The 26,061-nt window shown below is 45.4% G+C and overlaps 1 protein-coding gene across 5 annotated transcripts in view; it reads right to left on the reverse strand.

The window, feature by feature from the left end:
* Nucleotides 1–26,061, reverse strand: part of LOC141200243 (glycoprotein-N-acetylgalactosamine 3-beta-galactosyltransferase 1-like) — a 167,725-nt gene that overhangs the window by 63,891 nt on the left and 77,773 nt on the right. For 2 of the 5 annotated variants that reach the window (XM_073663280.1, XM_073663275.1), the window contains exon 1: nt 24,102–24,303. The exons of the other annotated variants lie outside the window; for them this stretch is intronic. The gene's annotated coding sequence lies outside the window, so the exon portion shown is untranslated. Of the gene's footprint in view, nt 1–24,101; nt 24,304–26,061 lie in introns of those variants that run through there. 5 annotated transcript variants of the gene reach the window in all.

Raw genomic sequence — 26,061 nt, forward strand, 5'->3', positions numbered from 1 at the left:
GGGGTCTATTTTCTCCTGTTACTCTTGTGAAAATTAAAAAATTGTGTCTAAAGTAATATTTTTGTGAAAAAAATTAAATATTTATTTTTTCCTTCTACATTCCATTATTTCCAGTGAAACACCTAAAGGGTTAATAAACTTCTTGAATGTGGTTTTGAGCACCTTGAGGATTTTCAGTTTTTGCTGTCACTTTTGGGTATTTCCCGTCATATAGACCTCTCACAGTCACTTCAAATGTGATGTGGTCCCTGAAAAAAATGGTTTTGTAAATTTTGTTGGAAAAATGAGAAATCGCTGGTCAACTTTTAACCCTTATAACTTCCTAACAAAAAAAAATTATCTTTTAAAAATTGTGCTAATTTAAAGTATACATGTGGGAAATGTTATTTATTTACAGTTTTGTGTGACATAACTCTCTGATTTAAGGACAAAAAAATTAAAAAATTGCAAAATTGCTAAATTTTTTGACAAATTTCCATTTTTTCCCCAGAAATAAACGCAAGTCATATTAAAGAAATTTTACCCATATCATGAAGTACAATATGTCATGAAAAACCATACTCAGAATCAGTGGGATCCTTTGAAGCATTCCAGAGTTATTACCTCATAAAGTGACACTGGTCGGAATTATAAAATTTGGCCTTGTCATGAAGGAGAAAACAGGCTTGGGGGGTGAAGAGGTTAAATAGGGGGTTTATGTACCTTTGTTCCCAACCTGGATATGTAACATGTTCAATGTTCAATATTTTTGTAGAAAGAATACCTCTGGGTCAATGGCTGCTATGGGCATAAAATGAGAGAAACTCATGGTGTGACCACCATCCTTCCCTGACCTCAACCTTATTGAGAACACTTGGAGTATATTTTCACGCAAAGATCTATGAGGGTGGGAGGCAGTTCACATCAAAACAGCAGCTCTGTCCAAAAAACGTATAAGTTCAATGGATGCAAGAATTGTGAAGATGGTATCAAAGAAGGGGTACTATGTTAACATGTAGCTTGGCCTGTTAAGATATTCTTGATTGAAAAAGCTTTTGTGGCCTTTTAATGCAGCAAATTTAACAACTGACCATTTTCAGTTTTTTACAACGTATAAAACATTTGGAAACTCTGCTGTGCATAATAATTTGGAATGGTGCATATTAAGTTATTTTAGTTTTTAAAGAATACTTTTATCATTTGGAGGTTTGTCCTCTAAAATTTTATTTCTTCTCTAACGGTTGATGAAATTAACATTATAATGACTCATTTGCATTGACCATTTAGGATCTGGCCTGTTTTGTTGGGGGTTCCAGTCTGAGATTTGACGGGAGTCTGATACGGATTCTGTACTAAGGACAGATATGGCATTTGTATACAGTAGATAAGGGTCTAGTCTGGGGTCTGAATACAGATCCACAGGGATCTTTTTAAAGGCCAACCATGGAATCTGTATAAATTAAGTTAGGTATCTTGATGGGTTGGTCTGTGGGTCTGTGTACAGTGAGTTGTGCACTGGAATATTTATATAGTGAGTCTGTGGCGCCCCTGAGGGCTCAGTCGCCGCGGAGGTACTGAACCTCACCCAGAGGTATGGCATCTCCTTCTCTCAGGTAAGGATGGAGTACTGCCCGGGACCCCAACACCTGCACTCAACACTACACTACTCCAGGCTGGCTGGATGGGCATTATGCACTTCTTCTGCTGCCCCGTCCCTGGCTGGAGTGGGGGGAACTAAAAGTGAGGGGGAACCAGTAGTGGGTGTGGGTGGAGGACGCAGAACAGGGGAGCACTTGAATAGGAGGTGTATATAAAGGGGAGCCATCTTAGAGTAGGAGGTTATTCAGTGAGAGAGAAGAGAAGAGGAGGGGAGCAGAGTCTCTTCAGGAGCTCTGCTCCAGAGTGGGGCCTAGTAAGAGAGGCCCAAGAGTGAGAAGGGAGTCAGAGAGGAAGGCTCCAGGAATAGAAGGGATACCAGGGGGTACGTTGAGTGCAGGACGGCACCCGTACGCCCGAATCTGCCAAGTGTCAGAGGGATCAGGCCGCAAGAAGGGAGCCAGTCCCTGGACTAGACGAGTTACTTCAGGTCTCGGCAGGAAAACCGGAGGCTTCTGCACTTTCATGGTGCAGTTGCCACAACCACACCTAAGCCGCCGTGAAGGGCACCAAGCCAGGTCCGGGAACTTCAGGTTGCCCAGAGGGATCTCAAGATCCCCGATCGAGACTTTGTGTGGCGGGGCTCAGGTCAGGAGGGAGAAGACCCAGCGCGGGAAGTCGGCTAAGGAAGGAATATACAGAAAGGGGGTCCCGTTAAGTGTTTCTGATATACTTGAGGGAGTGCTGAACCCCTGCCTGGTAAACGCAGTGCGACGTGGGAGGCAGACACCTGTACAGTGCCACCTGAAGAACCTAAATAACTGAGTAAACTCGGATGACTGTGACTCGCCCCCTGGGCCGTGGGGCACCCATAACCTGGCTTTAGTGCGATGATGGGGGTAGTAGTGGCAACCCGATCCCGTGGCTCAGGGTGGTCAGACCAAATGCTGTGGCAGTCTATTTGTAGGGTTTTGAATGTCCGACTACGCCACCCGTGGATTGCGGTCAGGGATGACCGCCGCTGCAAGGCAGACCGCTGAGGCTGATGTTGGTATGCAGCACAGGGATAGGATAACTCCCCACGGGAAGAGTGTAGCCTCAGGATAGGTGCAAGCCGCAATAATAAGGATTCAGATTCTGCTTCAAATAGTCCAGGGTCTTTATTGTAGTTAGTACTAATGACCCAACAGGAGTACAGGGTAGGAATGGGCCTGGGTGTCTGAGAGCATTTGGGCAAGCCCCACTGGTCAGGGTGAGTGGGTAGGCCTACCGTTCTCTCTCTGCCCTTGCTGACTATCCCCCTTTTCGTGGTGTGATAGCCCACGTCCCTGAGCTGGCCGTGTACTACGCCTGTATGGCTTGCGACTCGGGCCTTAGGTACCTGTTGCTTCTCCGTGCTGTACCGGTCCCTCTGTGTGGCGGAGCCTCCAGGCTTCTCAGGCCAAAGGACCTGAAATCCCTCGCAGGTTGGTTATCAGCTGCCGGGCTTGCAACCCTGACAGCCTCGGACCCCAGTGTCCGGTTGTGTAGTTCTCTTTCAGCCAGGACCGGCTCTCGTCGCCTCTGTCCCTGGCTTGCTGTTGCTCCTCTGCCTCCCGGACTCCTCAGCTGCTGCTGACCTGTCCCTTTCTTCTGGGAACCCTTCTGGATGCTTCAGAAGTGGGTCCTGGTCTCTCTAACCCTGCCCTCAGTTCCAGCTTTTATAGGGGCAGCCTGCTCCCCCTACTGGCCTGGGACAGGGGGTGCTGCATGCTAATGGTCCCTGACCAGGGAACCTCCCTCCTGCTGTCAGACACAGCCTTTAATATTTGTGGCATCCAGGCCTGGGGTGACACAACTGCACCCCACTGTCTCTGTCAGTTATTTCTACCACGTTATCCCTCCTGCACTACAACGCCCAGCATCACCATATGCACTTACACTGCCCTGGAGCTGTGCTCTGCCAACCCAGCTGCCCTAACATCTGCTCCAGAGGTCTGCAGCAGCACCGGTACCCATTACCGGGAATCACAGGTGGCGTCACGAGACAGAACTGTTATTCATCCCATCGAGTAACAAACAAAAGCCCTTTTAAAGAGTGACCCCAGGGTACGGGCCCGGGAGCCGACTGCCGTGACATCCCATAGAAGGTAACGGCCTGGGTACCGAGTTTCCCCCCCATATCTCCCTGGGCGAATCAAGTCTACTCTGGCATCAGTATAGAGGAGGTCTGGTCTGAGGTCTGTATACATGCAGTCTGGTATCTGTATAAAGGACTGTGTCTATGTAAAGGAGATTTGTTTTTTTATTTAGGGGATCTGATACATGGTCTGTATTCATCTTGGATTATGTCGGGGGTGGCCTCATGTCATATGTATGATTCCTATACTGTGTGTTGGGGGCATGTCCTATGAAATTAGGCAAGACATGAGGAACAATTTTGTGAGTCGACATTGTATGTCACTCTTCAGAATCACCTTGGCAACTATAGTTGAAGGGGTTGGTCCAGGACTGAATTACTGATGACCTATCCATGGGAGAGGTGGTGAAGTCATAAGGGGTTGTCAACCCTCTTTTCCACCTCTTGATTGGTAAATCTATATAGTTATGCCGTTCCTGCACACGGCTGGTTTCACTAGGTTTTAATGTGGCGTCATTTTATAGAAGGTTTATTATACCTGAACTGCTTGTTAACAAGTAATATGTATCCTGGAAATTGTTCTTACTTAGTAATGTGAAATGGCTGTGTGCCTAGGGAACAGCCTGTTATTCTGGAGTATTAATTTACAATTTGTGGCTTGTGTGAAATTTTTTTTATGTAAAATTGACACGGTGGAGGACATACTACATATGCTGTGATGGTAATATGAGCCTATGCCTTTTTTTATATGGAGATGAGAGGATAAAGATAGGTCACATTCACATGTTCAGTATTTGGTCAGTATTTTACATCAGTATTTGTAAGTCAATACCAGGAGTGGAACAATCAGAGGAAAAGTATCATAGAAACACGTCACCACTTCTGTATTTATCACCCTCTCCTGGTTTTAGCTTACAAATACTGATGTAAAATACTGACCAAATACTGAACATGTGAATGTGGCCTAAGAAAGTGTCTTGGGCCGATTCATCAAAACTAAAGTTTTGTATTCCATTGTTTATCTAAGCTCCATTGGAGATGCAGTAAATTTATTAAGGTGCGCAATCTTCTTAATGACTTTAGTGCACCTTTCAGCTATTGTGCGCCAATGACTGAAGAGGATTCACTTTACCAACTGGACAATATTTCTATCATAATGTACCCTACTTTGGTGGCACACCCTTTGGAAAGCTCTAACCACTTTTCAAAATATTCGTCAAACTTGCATAAAAAAATTGTTGCATTAGAAGCGAAAAATATGCAGGCAAAAAACTCATATGCGTTTTTAGTGCATTACCGCTGGAGAAATGCACTAAAAACGGATGTGATCTACACTTAACTGTATCAATACAGTTTAGTCAAAGCCATTACCTGGAAGTATCAAAAACAACGCAGTTTAATTTAAAAATTTACGGTACATATCACAAAGAGAAAACACTGAAGGGTCAAAACTGCAATAAAACGCATGTTAAAAACATGTTAAAAAAAAGCAAATAACTTAATTTACCTAATAGGTGCAAAAATGCTGCAGAAAATCTGCAACATCAAAAGCTCATTAAATACAAGTTCAAGTTCCCATGATGGGTACTTGTTGAGTTTTTGATGCTGCAGACCTTTGCCACTATTTCTTTTTCAGTTAGCTAGTTAGGTTACTTGCATTTTTCATTGAATTTTTGAGTGTGTTTTTTCACATGTGGTTTTATCATATTTTTTCCGCTGTAGTTTTTGTTCTTTTTAGTATATCAAGTTTTTGGAACTGTAATACACAGAATTATTGGTGCACAAAAATACGCAGCGGAAAAAACGCACCAGATTCTTATCATAGGAACTAATCCTTAGTTCAACGGCCTAATGCTTTCCATGAAGCTGTCATCTGTGGCCTGTAGGGCACTGGAGCTCCTGAAGCAGCGAGCAGGCTGAAGGAGGAGCGCCCACCATCCACTAATGACATTGTCCTAGAGCGTAGTGTGTTGGAGCTTTGCACATCTTTTTTCTGTGCTGCTGGATTGCTGGTCGTAGTTGAATATGGAGAGGAGCTTGTTTGTTTTTTCACTCCTTTCCCGAAACCTGTTGTACATGTAAGATGCAATAGGAGGTGACTTCCTGCAAACCGCCATACATGTATGGTGCGATGATAGCTCTAGATCACAAGGAGAATTGGCACCATCATCAGCAGGTGTCAGCTGTATATCACAGGTGACACCCTGCTGCAATGGCCACAACTGGTATTAGCACCAATCGCACCCATTTAATTTGAGTCGTTTGTCAGTCAGTGCTGGGGGCGCGATTACAGCCACTTCTCGCTATGCTCAGAGCGGTGATTGAAACCGTACCGACACCACCCCACCCCTATGACTGAAAGAGCGGGGCTGCTGGGGGGAATAAAGGTCGCTTTTCAATGTAAATCTATGAGAGCCTCGTTCCGGCTCTCATAGACTTACAATGAGCGCTTGTGACTGTTACCTCTGATTTCCAGTCAGTAAGAAGTTGGGGGTCACATAATAGCATCGTGGGACCGGATCGGAGCTGATAAAAGGTGTTTTTTTTACATGTGGTTTTATCATATTTTTCCGCTGTAGTTTTTGTTCTTTTTAGCATATCAAGTTTTTGGAACTGTAATACACAGAATTATTGGTGCACAAAAATACGCAGCGGAAAAAACACACCGGATTATTATCATAGGAGCTAATCCTTAGGAGAACATGAACAATCATTAACACGTACAAAGTTATATTTATGCAGCAGTGATGCAATAATAGTCAATGTTTTCCTAAGATCACACTTTAAAGTTATGATGTAATCAATGTACTGGCAAATTGTATCAAGGAACATAGATTCATGATTGTTAAGGCATAGAGCAACAAGAACACTATTATCGAAGACAGAAAACTTGCTGCTATAGTAGTAACTGATCTAACAGCATGTCCCAATTAGTGATGAGCAGGGCCGGACTGGCCATCTGGCAATTCTGGCAAATGCCAGATGGGCTGGTACCAACAGTGGGCCACTCAGTCTCCCTAGAGAAGTGCTCCACATGTCCCTCCAATGATTTAACATTTAGATCTTTGTGCTGCTGCTGCTGCGCAGGGATCGACTCCAGCACGGTGTCCTTACCACAACCCACTCTCCCATGTGATGTCATTTTCCTCCAATTCACAGTCACGATCTGAAGGAGGAAGGAAGCAACAGTGGCCACACTGACACTATCAGTCAGCATCACCACAAGCAATGCACAGCCAGCCCAGCAAGAGCCGGCTGAGACTGTCATGTTCCAAGGACTCAGGAGCAGGCAGTAGATCCTGCCTTTGCTTTGGTCTCCTTGGAATACAGACTCCCAGCCCTCCCACATTCCAGTGGGTGAGTAGAGGGCTTTTTTCTGTCTTTGGGGACATACTGCACAAGTGAAGAGAGACTATCAAATGCAGGCGAAGAAATAGAAAGTCCAGCGTCAGGAACTGCTGTAAAAATTCACATTTTATTTTAAACATTAAAAACATAGAAGAATAAATGCAGGTCCTACACTTTGAAGATGGGCTGCTCTCTTGTCACTAAACAACCCCTTATCACAATTCTGTGGTAATAAAATATATGTGTTCAAGACAGGGGGGGTTAACCCTTTCATTGCCTCCTTATAGTTGACTGAGAAAACAATGTGTTTAGGTAGGCATTGAAGAGGTTAAACCTTGCAGTTTCTGTAAATGGTTTTAATATACCCAGCACACTGATTGCCAATGATGTGTCTCATGTTGCTGCTGTTCCTGACACTAAGGCCGGCCATACACATTAGGTGGGTGTTGCCCAAACGCTGCTTCTGCGACAGCCATCTCAGCTGACTTTCCTATACACAGGAGCTCTCTTTCAGCCGAGTGCTCCTGTGTCCTCTATGAGAAAGCTGCTGGGGGGAAAAAAGGTCGCTTTTCAATTTAAATCTATGAGAGCCTTGTTCCGGCTCTCATAGACTTACAATGAGCGCTTGTGGCTGTTACCTCTGATTTCCTGTCAGTCAGAAGTTGGGGTCACAAAATGGCATCGTGGGACTGGATCGGTGCTGATAAAAGGTAAAGACAGCGGCAGGTAAGTATAATACTATGATATGGGACCTTAGATTAGTAGCACTACTCCAGCGCTGAAAAAAAAAGGCTGGACTGGTGCTTTAACCGCACAAGTGGGCCTGTGTGTTCTCAAATGCCAGGACTGAATTTCAGTTCCAGTCCGGCCCTGGTGATGAGTGAGCACTGAAATGCTCGGGTACTCGTTGTTTGAGTCGAGCAAATTGGAATACTCGAGTGCTTGGACCGAGTAATGAGCCCAATGTAAGTCTATGGGAAACTCGAGCATTTTTCAGGCGGCTCCCCCCGGTGGTCTGCAGAGGACCTAAAAATTGCAAAATAGATGGAAACAGTGCTTAAATGACATGGGAACAGCATGGGGAAAGACCCCTGGAAGCATTTCTGACTCCCAGGTCACTGCGGTCAACAACGTTGTCAGAGGTATTACGCCACTTTTGTGGACTCACAATAAAACATGCAAAAACGAAACCAAAATGGATTTTCCTGGGAAATATGTTAAAGAACATTCTTTCCAGGGTAATGACTTGTATATAAGGCAAAATAAATAACCAAAAAACAAAATGCTCCTCCACACCTTGGGCTATGTTCACACGTAGCGTTTTTGATGTGTTTTTGCACTTTTGCATTGCTTTCAACCACGAGAAATGCATTCACTGGGAAATGTAATTTTAACATATTACAACCTTATCTGGCCATGTGGTGTGTGACACATGCATACAGTGCTGAAAAGGCATGGGAACAGCATGGGGAAGACCCCTGGAAGCATCTCTGACACCCAGGTCACTGCCTAAAAGTGTGCCCATCATAAGTGATCCTTGGCACATGAAAGGATGCCTCCCGACATGCACCTGTCATTGCAGACTAGCAACAATCACCCTCCACGTCCTTGTCCAAGCGCAGCGTTCAGATATCCCTACCCCATCCCTTGGAATGCAAGCGCAAGTATGCAGCCAGCCACCCACACACAGGCTACAATATTATACTGCCAAATTTTTGACAGCTGCTTGCACTTGAAATGTAGCCGTTTAGGCTCGTGGAGATGGAAGCTTTTAACAACCTCATGCCAGCGGCGGCCAGGTGTACATACTCGGTCCCCAGCCGCCACTATTTGTCCTGGTGTCGTCTCCGCCTTCCACAAGCACTGGTCCCACAACATTTCCTGGGCCCTCGCCAATACACTTACTGGGAAGGACCGCCTAACCACAAACACGTGGTCAAGTGAATGTGGCCAGGTATGGTACGGAGCCAGTCCACAGTTTGTCGGTGAGTTGTATTTCACCACAGCCATATTCTTTAGCTTGGTGAAAGGACTTGGGAAACCGTATCTACTCCAGCTGTCATTTCTCCCAGGAAATCCTCTAAAGCTGCTTGCGCTTGAAATGTGGCCTTTTAGGCTCGTGGAGGCGGAAGCTTTTCACAACCTCATGCCGGCGGCGGCCGGGTGTCCATACTCTGTCCCCAGCCGCCACTATTTCTCCTGGTATCGTCTCCACCTTCCACAAGCACTGGTCCCACAACATTACCCGTGCCCTCGCCAATGCACTTACTGGAAAGGACCGCCTAACCACAAACACGTGGTCAAGTGAAAGTGGCCAGGGACGGTACGGAGCCAGTCCACAGCTTGTCGGTGAGTTCTATTTCACCACAACCATATTCTTTAGCTTGGTGAAAGGACTTGGGAAACCATATCTACTCCAGCTGTCATTTCTCCCAGGAAGTCCTCTAAAGCTATTTGCACTTGAAATGTGGCCTTTTAGGCTCGTGGAGGGGGAAGCTGTCCACAACCTTATGGCGGCGGCCGGGAGTCTATACTCTGTCCCCAGCCGCCACTATTTCTCCTGGTATCGTCTCCACCTTCCACAAGCACGGGTCCCACAACATTACCCGTGCCTTCTCCAGTGCACTTACTGGGAAGGACCGCCTAACCACAAACACGTGGACAAGTGAATGTGGCCAGGAATGGTACGGAGCCATTACACAGCTTGTCGGTGATTTGCATTTCAACACAGCCATATTTTTTAGCTCGGTGAACGGACTAACTTTTGGGAAACCATATCTACTCGGGCTGTCACTTCTCCATCACCAGGTTCCGCCCACTGTCACACACGACCATGCCTGGCTGTATGTTCAGTGGTGAGAGCCACAGATCAGGCTGCTGTGTTACAGCTTTCAACAACTCTGCAGCGGTAGGCGGTTCGTCATCTAAGCATTAAGCATGTTATCTTCAGCAGAGCCTGTTGCCGCTTGGCCAAGGCAGTGTTGCAGTGCTTTCAGCTTGTGATTGATGTGATCATTTCAGAGATTGAGGCCGAACTGGAGGAGGAGGTGCAGGAACTGAACAATGTGATTACATTGAGGTTACATTGGCGACTGTGGTTTTTATACTAAAGAAAGATCCTACTGTGTTTTTTCTTTTTTTCTTTTACATTATTTTTTAAGACAAATGCATTCACCAGGAAATGTCATTTTACCGTTTTACAACCTTATCTGGCCATGTGTGTGACACATCATCAGACACATCCTGTTTCATTTATGATGGAGGGACTCTGAAAGTCACAAAGCTTATTTTTATAGGGCCATAAGGTGGCCCTTACAATTCTTAATGGGCCAGCAGTCGGCCCTGGCTATTGTTAGAGAGCCATCAGCCGGCTATGCTTTGTTGTCCCCATTATTAAACAGTGGGTCTCCTATACTGTTATTGCGTATGCAGTGACTGTAAGGGCTGTCAAAAATTTGGAGGCACTCCAATGCCCCTTGCAAGAGATGTAGAGGTCAGAAAGCCTCCTAAAAACAATGTTCCCATTATTAGGAAGTGGGTCTCCCATAGTGGTTGCCTATGCAGTGAAGCAACGGCTCCCAAAAATTTGGAGGAACTCCAATGCCCCTTGCAAGAGACGTAGAGGTCAGAGAGCCTCCTAAAAACAATGTTCCCATTATTAGGAAGTAGGTCTCTCATAGTGTTTGCCTATGCAGTGAAGCAACGGCTGCCAAAAATTTGGAGGCACTCCAATGCCCCTTGCAAGAGACGTAGAAAGGTGATATGGTGGTGGAGGATGAGGATGCGGAAAAGGAGGAGGACAAGAGCAAATAGACAAAATCAGGAAGCATATACCCATGTCTGGGTTTGAAGACAGAGGTGCATGGGAATAGAGTTAGATCTCCCCCAAAAAAGACACTGTATTTGAGTTTATGTTACACTGCTATCATTCGGTGGTGTTGAGAAGTCTGGCCCAATCTAGCCTTTGTTCATTTTTATAAGAGTCAGCCTGTCAGCATTTTCAGTTGACAGGCGGATGCGCCTATCGGTTATAATTCCACCGGCGGCACTAAAACCCTGCTCTGATAAGACGCTAGTGGCAGGGCAGGCCAGGACCTCCAAGGCGTATAGAGCCAGTTCATGCCACGTGTCCAGCTTGGATACTCAATAATTATAAGGCACAGAGGAAGGAGGACGTTGGTACGTTCAGCAAGGTACTCCCTCGTCATCTTCATAAACTTTGCACTCCTTGTGAGAGTACCCCTCACCTCAGGGCCTGTGCGATGGGAGGGTCTGAGAAAACTGTCCCAGAACTTTGACAGTGTTCCCCTGCCTCCGCTGGATTGCATTTGTGGCTCTCTCGCCTGTACTCCTTGGTTGTCCAACGAACTGTGACTAGTGATGAGCGAGTATGTTTGGTTAACCCTTTTGGCGAGTATGCTCGGGCGAGTACCGAGTATCTTCAGCGTGCTCAGTGATATGCTTGAATCACTCCCGTGTGCATCATTTGCGACTGTTTGACAGCTTTAATACATGAGAGGAATGCTTGTTTCTTAACGGGAAGCAGGATGGTGACGCTAATTATGGCATCATCACCGCTCACCATCTTGATGGAGTCCTCAAAGATTTGGAGGATGGTACAGATGTCTAACATCCATGTCCACTCCTGAGGTTTTATGTGTGGAGTCTGACTTGAATACCGACGGCCTTGATGCAGGTAGTCAACAACTGCCCTCTTCTGCTCACAAATCCTTCAAACATCTGCAATGTAGAGTTCCAATGCGTGGGGACATCACACACCAGTCTCTGAGCCAAAATCTGCAAATGCTGCTGAAGCACGGAAAGGGCGGCGGAAGCTGTAGCTGACTGTCTAAAATGGGCACACAGGCGGCGTACTTTGAAAAGCAGATCCAACAGATCCGGGTAGGTTTTGAGAAACCTCTGAACCACGAAGTTAAGCACATGGGCCAGGCACAGTACATGTGTGAGCTCGCCTCGCCCCAGAGCCGCCACCAGATTCCGGCCATTGTCACACACGACCATGCCTGGCTGTAGGGTCAGCGGTGTCAGCCACAGATCTGCCTGCTCTTTTAGAGCTGTCCACAACTCTTCAGCCTTGTATGATTTGTCACCTAAGCATATTAGCTTCAGCACAGCCTGTTGCCGCTTGGCCGAGGCAGTGATGCAGTGCTTCCAGCTTGTGACAGATGTGGTCATTTCAGAGAGGATGCTGAAGAGGAGGAGGCGCAGGAGCTGTAGAATGAGGGGGCAACCTTGATTGACCCAGGGCCCGCAATCCTCGGTGTTGGTGCCTTGCCCATTTTAAATGGAGGACAATATTTTCCACGTTCACTACAAATGGCTGGATTTGAACTGCAGTGATATGTGATACGTGTGACGGAAAACCACTGTTTTACATAGTTGGCCTGTAGGTTACTATTTTTCACAGCGACCTGGTGTCAATAACTTCACTGACACACTGCAACAAAATTTAAATGCAGGCCAAAAATGGCTAAATTTGGAGTGAACTTATATGTGATACGTGTGACGGAAAACCACTGTTTTACATAGTTGGCCTGTAGGTTACTATTTTTCACAGCGACCTGGTGTCAATAACTTCACTGACACACAGCAACAAAATTTAAATGGAGGCCAGAAATGGCTACATTTGGTGTGAACTTATATGTGATACATGTGATAGAAAACCACAGTTTTAAATAGCTGGCCTGTAGGTTACTATTTTTCACAGCGACCTGGTGTCAATAACTTCACTGACACACTGCAACAAAATTTAAATGGAGGCCAGAAATGGCTGAATTTGAAGTGAACTTATATGTGATACGTGTGATGGAAAACCACAGTTTTAAATAGCTGGCCTGTAGGTTACTATTTTTCACAGCGACCTGGTGTCAATAACTTCTCTGACACACTGCAACAAAATTTAAATGGAGGCCAATATTTTCCACGTTCACTACAAATTTCTGGATTTTTATAGCTGTAATATGAAAAGGATCTGGCTGTATTCTGCAGTGCAACAAGCAAATGGAGCAGAAAAACGGTGTTCCCTGGATTGCTTTTAAAGCAAATAATCAGGATTAAGATAAAAAAAAAATTACCCCTGGCCCCTGATACCTGGGGCTATTTCTAGAAATATCTCTAACAGCTGCAGCAGACAAAACTGGAATGGAGCCTCTTGTGCTGTATGCACTGTAGTCTGCCACATACACTGCCTGCCTGCCTAGTTCTGATATATATATATATATATATATATATATATATACACAACCCTGGCAAAAATTATGGAATCACCGGGCTCGGAGGATGTTCATTCAGTTGTTTAATGTTGTTGAAAAAAGGCAGATCACAGACATGGCACAAAACTAAAGTCATTTCAAATGGCAACTTTAGGGCTTTAAGAAACACTAAAATAAATCAAGATAAAAAATGTGGTACTCAGTAAGGGTAATTTTTTTCAAACCAAGCAGAAGGAAAAAATTATGGAATCAATTGAATGGGAGACGGATGTGCAGTACACCACGGCGGCCACTACAGATGGACGGCCAATCACCTCTAGAAAGGACTTCCGGCCGGCGGCCGCCGTCATCTCCGATAGCAGGTGATCGGCAGGGGTGCCATCTCCGAAATGACCACATCAGTCACAAGCTGGAAGCATTGCAGCACTGCCTCGGCCAAGCGGCAACAGGCTGTGCTGAAACTAATATGCTTAGGTGACAAACCGCACAATGCTGAAGAGTCTGAAAGAGCAGGCAGATCTGTGGCTCACACCGCTGGACCTACAGCCAGGCATGGTCATGTGTGACAATGGTAGGAACCTGGTGGAGGCTCTGAGGTGAGGCGAGCTCACACACGTACCATGCCTGGCCCATGTGCTTAACCTCGTGGTTCAGCGGTTTCTCAAATCCTACCTGGAGCTGCCAGATCTGCTTGTTAAAGTACGCCGCCTGTGTGTCCATTTTAGAAAGTCACCTACAGCTTTCGCCGCCCTTGCCGTGTTTCAGCAGCATTTGCAGCTTCCGGCTCACAGACTGGTGTGTGATGTTCCCACGCATTGGAACTCTACACTGCAGATGTTGGGAAGTATTTGTGAGCAGAAGAGGGCAGTTGTTGAGAACCAGCATCAACAAGGCCGTCGGTATTCAGTTCAGACTCCACACATAAGACCTCAAGAGTGGACATGGATGTCAGACATATTCTCCAAAATTTTGAGGACTCCACCAAGATGGGAGTGGCGATGACGCCATAATTAGCGTCACCATCCCGTGTTCTGAAATGCTCTCTGCTCACAATCAAAGAGGATGCATTGCAGGCGGAGCACAATGAGATGGAGCAAGGAACCATACAGGGTGATTACACACAGCCCAGCCTCATCTCATCCCAAAGTGGATTGGGGGACAATGAGGAAGAGGAGGAGGAGGAAGAACAGGAGCTAGTTTCATGCACTATAGATGGTACTTCCTGCACAGCTGTCATACCGTCTGTTCAGCGTGGATGGCCAGAGGACAGAGAGGAGGAGGAGGAGAGCATGGTCAGTCATCCTCTTGGTGAAGACACGGAAGTCTTGCCTGTTAGTCTGACATGCATGGCTGAGTTTATGTTACGCTGCCTTTCCCATGACCCTCGCGTTCTCAAAATTTTGGGTGACAGTCATTATTGGTTGGTGACAATTCTAGACCCACACTACAAGGAGAACTTTATATCTCTTATTCCTGAGGCGGACAGGTCTACAAAAATGGGGCTGTACCAGAAGGCCCTTGTTGCGGAACTATTAAAAAAATCCCATCTGAAAACACTGGCGGCAGAGGTCACACTTTGTTGGACAACCAAGGAGTACAGGCAAGAGAGACAAAACTTCAATCCAGCAGAGGCAGGGGAACACTGTCAAAGTTCTGTGAGAATTTTCTCAGCCCCTCCCATCGCACAAGTAAAGTTTGGGAAGATGCTGAGGGAGTACCTTGCACCAACGTCCTCCGTGATTCCTCTGTGCCTTATAATTATTGGGTATCCAAGCTGGATATGTGGAATGAACTGGCTCTCTATGCCTTGGAGGTCATGGCCTGCCCTGCCGCCAGCGTTTTATCAGAGCGGGTTTTTAGTGCCGCTGGTGGAATTATAACTGATAAGCGCATCCGCCTGTCAACTGAAAATGCTGACAGGCTGACTCTTATAAAAATGAACAAGGGCTGGAATGGGCCAGACTTCTCAACACCACCGAATGATAGCAGCATAGCATAAACTCAAATCCAGTGTCTTTTCTTGGGATGTGTATTCCCTGCACCTTTTCACACCCAGACATGGATATACGCTTCCTGATTTTGGCTATTTGCTCTTGTCCTCCTCCTTCTCCTCATCCTCCACCACCATATCACCAGGGTGACCGTGGTCCGTGATGCAACACCCACATGATTTTTTTAAAGGGTGTTTATGATGCCCGTAAAAAAAAATTTATACAGTATGTTCATGTATACCCCCCAGGGGTAAATTTTTGTCAGCCGATACTAAAGAGTGGGTCTCCTATTCTGTAATTGTGTATGCAGTGAGTGGCAGGGCTGCTTAAAATTTGGATGCACCCCAATACCACTTTGAAAATTTGGATGCACCCCAATACCCCTTTGAAGAGACTTAGAGGAGGGCCTCCTGAAAACAATGTTCCCATTATTAGGAAGTAGGTCTCCCATTGTGTTTGACTATGCAGTGAATGCAAGGGTTGCCAAATATTTGGAGACACTCCAATGCCCCTTGGAAGAGACGTGGAGGTCAGAGGACCTCCTGAAAACAATGTTCCCATTATTAGGAAGTAGGTCTCCCATTGTGTTTGCCCATGAAGTGAATGCAAGGGTTGCCAAAAATTTGGAGGTACTCCAATGCCCCTTGGAAGAAACATGGAGGTCAGAGGGCCTCCTGAAAACAATGTTCCCATTATTAGGAAGTGGGTCTCCCATTGTGTTTGCCTATGCAGTAAATGCAAGGGTTGCCAAAAATTTGGAGGCACTCCAATGCCCATTGGAAGAGATGTTGAGGTCAGAGGGCCTCCTGAAAACAATGTTCCCATTATTAGGAAGTGGGTCTCCCATTGTGTTTGCCTATGCAGTGAATGCAAGGGTTGCCAAAAATTTGGAGGCACTCCAATGCCCCTTGGAAGAAACATGGAGGTCAGAGGGCCTCCTGAAAACAATGTTCCCATTATTAGGAAGTGGGTCTCCCATTGTGTTTGCCTATGCAGTGAATGCAAGGGTTGCCAAAAATTTGGAGGCACTCCAATGCCCCTTGGAAGAGATGTTGAGGTCAGAGGGTCTCCTGAAAACAATGTTCCCATTATTAGGAAGTGGGTCTCCCATTGTGTTTGCCTATGCAGTGAATGCAAGGGCTGCCAAAAATTGGGAGGCACTCCAATGCCCCTTGGAAGAGACGTGGAGGAGGGCCTCATAAAAAAATGTTCCCGTTAGAAAGGAGCGGGCCTCCTATACTTGTAATGCCCATGCACTAAGTGTATGGGCTGACAAACATTTACCCCTGGGGGATATACATGAACATACTGTATAAAAAAATTTTTTTACGCTATTATAAACACCCTTTAAAAAAATTATGTGGGTGTTGCATCATGGACCATGTTCACCCTGGTGATATGGTGGCGGAGGATGAGGATGAGGAGAAGGAGGAGGACAAGTGCAAATAGCCAAAATCAGGAAGCATATACCCATGTGTGGGTGTGAGGAGGTGCATGGGAATACACCTCCCAAAAAAAGACACTGGATTTGAGTTTATGTTACGCTGCTATCATTCGGTGGTGTTGAGAAGTCTGGCCCAATGCAGCCATTGTTCATTTTTATAAGAGTCAGCCTGTCAGCATTTTCAGTTGACAGGCGGATGCGCTTATCAGTTATGATTCCACCAGCGGCACTAAAAACCCGCTCTGATAAAACGCTGGCGGCAGGGCAGGCCAGGACCTCCAAGGCATAGAGAGCCAGTTCATTCCACGTATGCAGCTTGGATGCCCAATAATTATAAGGCACAGATGAATCACAGAGGTCGTTGGTACGGTCAGCAAGGTACTCCCTCAGCATCTTCCCAAACTTTGCACTCCTTATGAGAGTACCCCGTGCCTCAGGGCTTGTGCGATGGGAGGGGCTGAGAAAATTCTCACAGAACTTTGACAGTGTTCCCCTGCCTCTGCTGGATTGGAGTTGTGTCTCTCTCTCCTGCACTCCTTGGTTGTCCAGCGAAGTGTGACCAGCCTTTTCAGATGGGAATTTTTTTAATAGTTCCGCAACAAGGGCCTTCTGGTACAGCCCCATTTTTGTAGACCTGTCCGCCTCAGGAATAAGAGATATAAAGTTCTCCTTGTAGCGTGGGTCTAGAAGTGTCACCAACCAGTAATGGCTGTCACCCAAAATTTTGAGAACGCGAGGGCCATGCGTGCCAGACTAACAGGCAAGACTTCGGTGTCCTCACCAAGAGGATGACTGACCATGCTCTCCTCCTCCTCCTCCTCCTCTCTGTCCTCTGGCCATCCACGCTGAACAAATGGTATGACAGCTGTGCAGGTAGTACCATCTATAGCACATGAAACTAGCTCCTGTTCTTCCTCCTCCTCTTCCTCATTGTCACCCAATCCACGTTGGGATGAGGTGAGGCTGGGCTGTGTGTAGTCAACCTTTATGGTTCCTTGCTCAATCTCATTGTGCTCCGCCAGCAATGCAACCTCTTGATTGTGAGGAGAGAGCATTTCAGAAGACAGAAAAGCGGGATGGTGACGGTAATTATGGCATCATCACCGCTCACCATCTTGGTGGAGTCTTCAAAGTTTTGGAGGATGGTACATATGTCTGACATCATGTTCACTCCTGAGGTCTTATGTGTGGAGTCTGAACTGAATACCGACGGCTTTGTTGATGCTGGTACACAACAACTGCCCTCTTCTGCTCACAAATCCTTCCCAACATCTGCAGTGTAGAGTTCCAATGCGTGGAGACATCACACACCAGTCTGTGAGCCAGAAGCTGCAAACGCTGCTGAAACACGGCTAGGGCGGCGGAAGCTATAGGTGACTTTGTAAAATAGGCACACAGGCGAAGTACTTTAACAAGCAGCAGCTCCAGGTAGGATTTGAGAAACCGCTGAACCACGAAGTTAAGCACATGGGGCAGGCATGTTACGTGTGTGAGCTCGCATCGCCTCAGAGGCGCCAACAGGTTCCGACCATTGTCACACATGACCATGCCTGGCTGTAGGTTCAGCGGTGTGAGCCGCAGATCTGCCTGCTCTTTCAGAGCTGTCCACAACTCTTCAGCATTGTGTGGTTTGTCACCTAAGCATATTAGCTTCAGCATAGCCTGTTGCCGCTTGGCCGAGGCAGTGCTGCAGTGCTTCCAGCTTGTGACTGATGTGGTCATTTCGGAGATGGAGGCTGAAGAGGAGGATGAGGTGCAGGAGCTGTAGACCGTGGGGGCAACCCTAATTGACCTAGGGCCCGCAATCCTTGGCGTCGGGAGGACGTGTTCCGTCCCAAGGTCCGACTGGGTCCCGGCTTCCACTTTGTTAATGCAGTGTGCCTGCAGCGAGATGAACCGTCCCTGCCCACAATCACTTGTCCACCTGTCCGTAGTTAGGTGGACCCTCCCCAGTAACTGATTTGTTGAGGGCACGGCTAATGTCTTGGGACACGTGCTTGTGTAATGCAGGGACGGCACACCTGGATAAAAAGTGGCGGCTGGGGACCGAGTACCGAGGGACGGCCGCCGCCATCAGGTTGCGGAATACTTCCGTCTCCACGAGCCTAAAAGGCAACATTTCGAGCGCAAGCAGTCTTGAAATGTGAGAATTTAGTAGTGTGGCCTATGGGGCGTTGGCTGCATATTTGCGCTTGCGTTCCAAGGACTGGGGTATGCACAACTGAACGCTGCCCTGGGACAAGGACATTGACGTGCTTCCTGATGCTGCTACTTGAGAGTGTGCAATGACAGGTGCAGGGCAGGAGGCATCTTCGCATGCACCATGGACAGGGGATTGGCTTGCATGCACAACAGCGGAAAAAGTAATGGTGCCACCCGCAGACACTGTTCCTGGACCCTGGGGTTCGGCCCACAAAGTCTGGTGCTTTGTTTCCATGTGCCTGATCACGATGGTGGTAGTCACGCTGCTCGTTTTGCCACCCCTGCTGATGCTGGCCTGGCAGGTGGTGCAAATGGCCTTTTTGGGGTTATCGGCAGAGTCTTTAAAAAACAACCAGACTCGGGAAGACCTAACGCTCACTACAAATGGCTGAATTTGGAGCAAAGTTATATGAAATCTGTGTGATGGAGAAACCACAGTTTTAAATACCTGGCCTGTAGGTAACTATTTTGAACAGCAAAGCAGTGCCAAAAACTTAGCTGACACACTGAAAAAAAATCTGAATGGGGGCCAAAAATGGCAGTATTTTCAGCGCAATTATATGTGATCCGTGTGACGGACAAACCACAGTTTTAAATAGCTGGATTTTTAGCGCTGTAATATGGAAAGGACCTGGCTGTATTCTGCAGTGCCAGTCTACGGTGTTCTCTGGATTGCTTTTTAAGCAAATAATGAGGATTAAGATCCAAACAAAATATTCCTGGCCCCTGAGACCTGGGCCTTTGTCTAGAAATATCAAACAGCAGCAGAAGGCAGAACTGGAATGGAGCCTCTTCTGCTATATGCACTGCCTGCCTGTCTATATACACTGCCTGCCTGATATCTCTGCAGATGGATTAGTCCTCAGAAGGACTGTTTGTTGAGATGGATATGTATAATGTACTTGTTTTCTCCCTACACTACCTAATACACAACCAAATCTCTCCCTGACGCAGCAGCACCTCTCCCTACACTGCCTGACTGCAGAGTAGACTGACGAGCACAGCGGCGCCAGGTCTGATATAGACCTGATGACGCTGTGCGGCCAGCCAATCACTGTAATGCCACAACCACCATGGCTGTGGCATTATAATGAGTGGCAAGCAATCCCTGCATGTTGATTGGCGCTCTAAAGTGCGCCAAACATGCAGGGAGGGGACCCGAGCATCCGCCCGAGCATCTCGCAAATACTCGGCGAGCTCCGAGAATCTCGAGTACTGAGATACTCAGGCGAGTACCGAGTACTTGCGAGTATGCTCGCTTATCACTATTCTTTTTTCATTACATTTAAGAATATAGACACCTTCAGGACATTTTTTAATTCAATGCATATATTTTGGGTTAAAAAATAATTTTTGCATTTGGTTTCATTAAAAATTTTGCTCCACTTGCCTATTACAGGCTCTTTGTTCCCCTGCACATTGCTGGCTGATGAATGACTTAACTGAGAATCCATCAGCCGGCTTGTTTTGACATGGATTTTGAGACTATTTTTTCTATCCTTTACTGAACTCCTCTGTGCTGATTTATAGCTCACACCACATGAAAGTTGACTTGAATTTTGATGCTACAAACCAAAGGAGAGGAATCTCCGGCCCACGGGCCATTTGTTGCTCATGAATGATGTCATTTTATCTGTCACTCGGGCAGATTAACGGTTAATCACAGTGCATGAGCTGCTGATCCCATTGCTCCAGCTATTGGTCCTTTAATTTTTCTGTAGAGCATGTCTAGGCAGCTTTCACTAATAAAAAAATGACTCACATAATACTGGATTACTTTAGATGCTGGTCAGTGCCAGTTGTGTGTTGTTGGAGTTAGTGTGCTCTGGGCTTTGACCGATGGAGTGTTTGCAGCAGTTGCAGTTTCTCCTATTTAATGTATATGCAGCAGTCTCAGTCTATCCTATGTGATGTATATACTGCAATCTGAGTCTCCTATGTGATGTGTATACAGCAGAGTCTCAGTGTATCCTATGTGATGTATACACAGCAGTCTCAGTGTAGCCTATGTGATTTATACCGCAGTCTCAATGTGTTCTATGATGCCTATACAGCAGTCTCAGTGTCGCCTATGTGATTTATACAGCAGTTTCAATGTGTTGTATGTGATATGTATACAGCAGTCTCAGTGTCTCCTATGTGATGTATATATAGCAGAGTCTCAGTGTATCCTATGTGATGTATATACAGCAGTCTCATTGTAGCCTATGTGATTCATACAGCAGTCTCAATGTGTCCTATGTGATGTGTAACAGCAGCCTCAGTGTCTCCTATGTGATGTACAGTACAGACCAAAAGTTTGGACACGCCTTCTCATTTAAAGATTTTTCTGAATTTTCATGACTTTTAAAATTGGACATTCACACTGAAGGCATCAAAACTATGAATTAACACATGTGGAATTATATACTTAACAAAAAAGTGTGAAACAACTGAAAATATGTCTTATATTCTAGGTTCTTCAAAGAAGCCACCTTTTTCTTTGATGACTGCTTTGCACACTCTTGGCATTCTCTTGATGAGCTTCAAGAGGTAGTCACCGGAAATGGTCTTCCAACAATCTTGAAGGAGTTCCCAGAGATGCTTAGCACTTGTTGGCCCTTTTGCCTTCACTCTGCGGTCTAGCTCACCCCAAATCATCTCGATTGGGTTCAGGTCTGGTGACTGTGGAGGTCAGGTCATCTGGCGTAGCACCCCATCACTCTCCTCCTTGGTCAAATAGCCCTTACACAGCCTGGAGGTGTGTTTGGGGTCATTGTCCTGTTGAAAAATAAATGATGGTCCAACTAAACGCAAACCAGATGGAATAGCATGCCGCTGCAAGATAATGTGGTAGCCATGCTGGTTCAGTATGCCTTCAATTTTGGATAAATCCCCAACAGTGTCACCAGCAAAGCACTCCCACACCATCACACCTCCTCCTCCATGCTTCACGGTGGGAACCAGGCATGTAGAATCCATCCGTTCACCTTTTCTGCGTCGCACAAAGATACGGTGGTTGGAACCAAAGATCTCAAATTTGGACTCATCAGACCAAAGCACAGATTTCCACTGGTCTAATGTCCATTCCTTGTGTTCTTTAGCCCAATCAAGTCTCTTCTGCTTGTTGCTTGTCCTTAGCAGTGGTTTCCTAGCAGCTATTTTACCATGAAGTCCTACTGCACAAAGTCTAATCTTAACAGTTGTTGAAGAGATGTGTCTGCTGCTAGAACTCTGTGTGGCATTGATCTGGTCTCTAATCTGAGCTGCTGTTAACCTGCGATTTCTGAGGCTGGTGACTCGGATAAACTTATCCTCAGAAGCAGAGGTGACTCTTGCTCTTCTTTTCCTGTGGCGGTCGTCATGTGAGCCAGTTTCTTTGTAGTGCTTGATGGTTTTTGCAACTGCACTTGGGGACACTTTCAAAGTTTGCCCAATTTTTCGGACTGACTGACCTTAATTTCTTAAAGTAATGATGGCCACTCGTTTTTCCTTACTTAGCTGCTTTTTTCTTGCCATAATACAAATTCTAACAGTCTATTCAGTAGGACTATCAGCTGTGTATCCACCAGACTTCTGCACAACACAACTGATGGTCCCAACCCCATTTATAAGGCAAGAAATCCCACTTATTAAACCTGACAGGGCACACCTGTGAAGTGAAAACCATTTCCGGTGACTACCTCTTGAAGCTCATCAAGAGAATGCCAAGAGTGTGCAAAGCAGTCATCAAAGCAAAAGGTGACTACTTTGAAGAACCTAGAATATAAGACATATTTTCAGCTGTTTCACATTTTTTTGTTAAGTATATAATTCCACATGTGTTAATTCATCGTTTTGATGCCTTCAGTGTGAATGTACAATTTTCATAGTGATGAAAATACAGAAAAATCTTTAAATGAGAAGGTGTGTCCAAACTTTTGGTCTGTACTGTATATATAGCAGAGTCTTAGTGTATCCTATGTGATGTAAATACAACAGTCTCAATGTATCCTATGTGATGTATATACAGCAGTCTCAGTGTCTCCCGTGTGATGTGTGTACATCAGTCTCTGTGTAACCTATGTGATACATACAGCAGTCTCAATGTATCATATGTGATGCATATACAGCAGTCTGAGTGTAGCCTATTTGATTAATAGTCAGCAGTCGCAGTGTCTCCTCCTATGTGATGTATATACAGCAGTCTCAGTATATTTTATGTGATGTATACACAGCAGATTCTCTGTGTCCCCTATGTAAGGTGTATACAGGTGTCCCAGTTTTTCCTATGTGATGTACAGTGTACAGTAGACTTCTTACTGCTCGAGTTCCAGATACATTATATAAGCAGTGATGAATTTCTCATTTTGAGCAGACATTGCATTAAAATATGCATCTGTGTTCGGAACAACTTACTGCTGTGTGCAGTTCTTTACAAGACTTAACATCACATAAAGACGACTGCACTCCAGACTGACCAACGCAAACCTGGAAAAGCAGTTGCGAGTAGCAACGTCATGAATGCTATCTTACATCACACACCTAAGAGAAGCAGCTCCAGTCATCTCATTAGGGGAGAGTTATGTAAATGTTTGACCAAATATAGGAGGATCACTTTTAAGTTGATAATTTTGTACGGCCCGTGAACAATAATAAAAATCCAAAAAAAGACAGAAAAAAGGTTCCCCACCCATGTTATAAACTCATGAATGATAGATAAGAAGCTACTGCTATGGCGTGTGTTGTCGGTTAGCTTTTTCTTGTTCTTTTAGTGACTGCATAAAAGCTACAACATGTTGAAAAAATGACAGAAAGTTATCTGTTTCTTAGAAGCAAATTTAAAAGTACGAATCAATATGGCTGCACTCCTTCTTGTCATATTTGCAAACATTATCTTTGCAATGTCAAAAATGTCAGTATCTAAGTAAAAAAAACAAATAGTAGTACTAATTTTGGCTGCTGAGATGATCCTATTACATGTATTTGACATAATGCAGAAGACAGTTTTGTCTGAATTTCCCCACAAAATGTATTTTTTTGGCACTGTTGTAAGATTACTGTTACTGAAAGCATTACCCCTTCTTTCTACAAGTCAGTTATGACTCAAGCTCGCAGGCTTTGCCAATGTGATTTCCTCACATGTATCTTATAATATTGTACAACACAACATTGTCTATTTTTTCTTAAAGAATCAACCAAGAATAATACAGTTATCTGGAGCTACTGACCTCTTCCCTGGGGCTCTTTTGCTTTGCAGAAAGCCACATGCTGTGAGGACAGGACCTTGCTCTTCCTTATCCTATGTCAAGAATTCTTCTTCAGGAAGTGAGAAATATGCAAAACAGACTTTTATAACATTTTATAAACTCACATGGTCTATGCTGCGATGCAGGGAAGCGCTTCCTGTTTTCTTGAACTGAACTTGCTAACAGAGCAGAGAGCTGCACATAAATCGCTTGCTTACAAGAACATCGCTAGTTTCCTAAATACAAAATCTCAAGAATGAAAACTATGGGGGACATAAGGGGGTCATTGAAACGCATGGCACAGTGTGCTTATTGGTTTTTCAGAGGGGATAATTTGGTTTAAAAGGAATCTATCAGCAGGTTTTTGCTATGTAAGCTGAAGACAGCATGTTGTAGGGGTTAAAACCAGTGGCGTAACTAGAGTCTGATGGGCGCCGATGCAAGATTTGGACCAGTCCCCCCCCCCATTCTAATATATATAATATATATGTCCCTAATCCTGGCGTGTCTATATATATATATATATATATATATATATATATATATATATACCCTCCATTCTGGTATATACAGTATGACCCTCACCCTGGCATATACTGTAAGTCCCCCATCCTGGTATATATGTCCTTTATCATGGGCCCCTCCCTGGTATATATGTCCCTTATCCTGGGCCCCATTCTGATATATACAGTGGGGAAAATAATTATTTGATACACTGCCAATTTTGCAAGTTTTCCCACCTACAAAGAATGGAAAGGTCTGTAACTTTTATCGTAGGTACACTTCAACTGTGAGAGATAGAATCTAAAAACAAAAACCAGAAAATCACATTGTATGATTTTTAAATAATTAAATTGCATTTTATTGCATTAAATAAGTATTTGATCACCTACCAACCAGCAAGAATTCTGTCTCTCACAGACCTGTTAGTTTTCCTTTAAGAAGCCCTCCTACTCTGCACTCATTACCTGCATTAATTGAACCTGTTTGAACTTGCTACTTGTATAAAAGACACCTCTCCACACACTTAATCAATCCGACTCCGACCTCTTCACCATGGCCAAGACCAAAGAGCTGTCTAAGGACACCGGGGACAAAATTGTAGACCAGCACAAACCTGGGATGGGCTACAGGACAATAGGCAAGCAGCTTGTTGAGAAGGCAACAACTGGTGGCGTAATTATTAGAAAATGGAAGAAACAGAAGATGACTGTCAATCTTCATCAGTCTGGGGCTCCATGCAAGATCTCCACTCGTGGGGTAAGGATGATTCTGAGAAAGGTCAGGAATCAGCCCAGAACTGCACGGGAGGACCTAGTCAATGGCCTGAAGAGAGCTGGGACCACATTCTCAAACATTACCGTTAGTAACACAGTATGCTGGCATGGATTAAAATCCTGCAGGGCATGCAGGCATGCTCACTCCAGCATATGTCCAGGCCTATTTGAAGTTCACTAATAACCATCTGGATATTTCAGAGGTGGCATGGGAGAAGCTCATGTGGTCAAATGAGACCAAAATAGAACTCTTTTGTACCAACACTCGCTGTGTTTGGAGGAAGAAGGATGAGTACAACCCCAAGAACACCATTCCAACCGTGAAGCATGGTGGGGGAAACATCATACTTTGGAGGTGTTTTTCTGCAAAGGAAACAGGACAACTGCACCTTAATGAAGGGCGCAAGGATGGGGTCATGTATTGCAAGATTTTGGCTAACAACCTCCTTTCTACAGTAATAGAATTGAAGATGGGTCGTGGCTGGGTCTTCCAGCATACAATGACCTGAAACACACAGCCAAGGCAACTAAAGAGTGGCTCTGTAAGAAGCATTTCAAGGTCCTGGAGTGGCCAAGCCAGTCTCCAGACCTGAACCCAATAGAAAATCTTTGGAGGAAGCTGAAATTCAATGTTGCCCAGTGACAGCCCCGAAAACTGAAAGATC

This window comes from Phyllobates terribilis, unplaced genomic scaffold, assembly GCF_046119375.1.
Source record: "Phyllobates terribilis strain yellow unplaced genomic scaffold, ASM4611937v1 Scaffold_2__4_contigs__length_985480577, whole genome shotgun sequence".
Taxonomy (NCBI): domain Eukaryota; kingdom Metazoa; phylum Chordata; class Amphibia; order Anura; family Dendrobatidae; genus Phyllobates; species Phyllobates terribilis.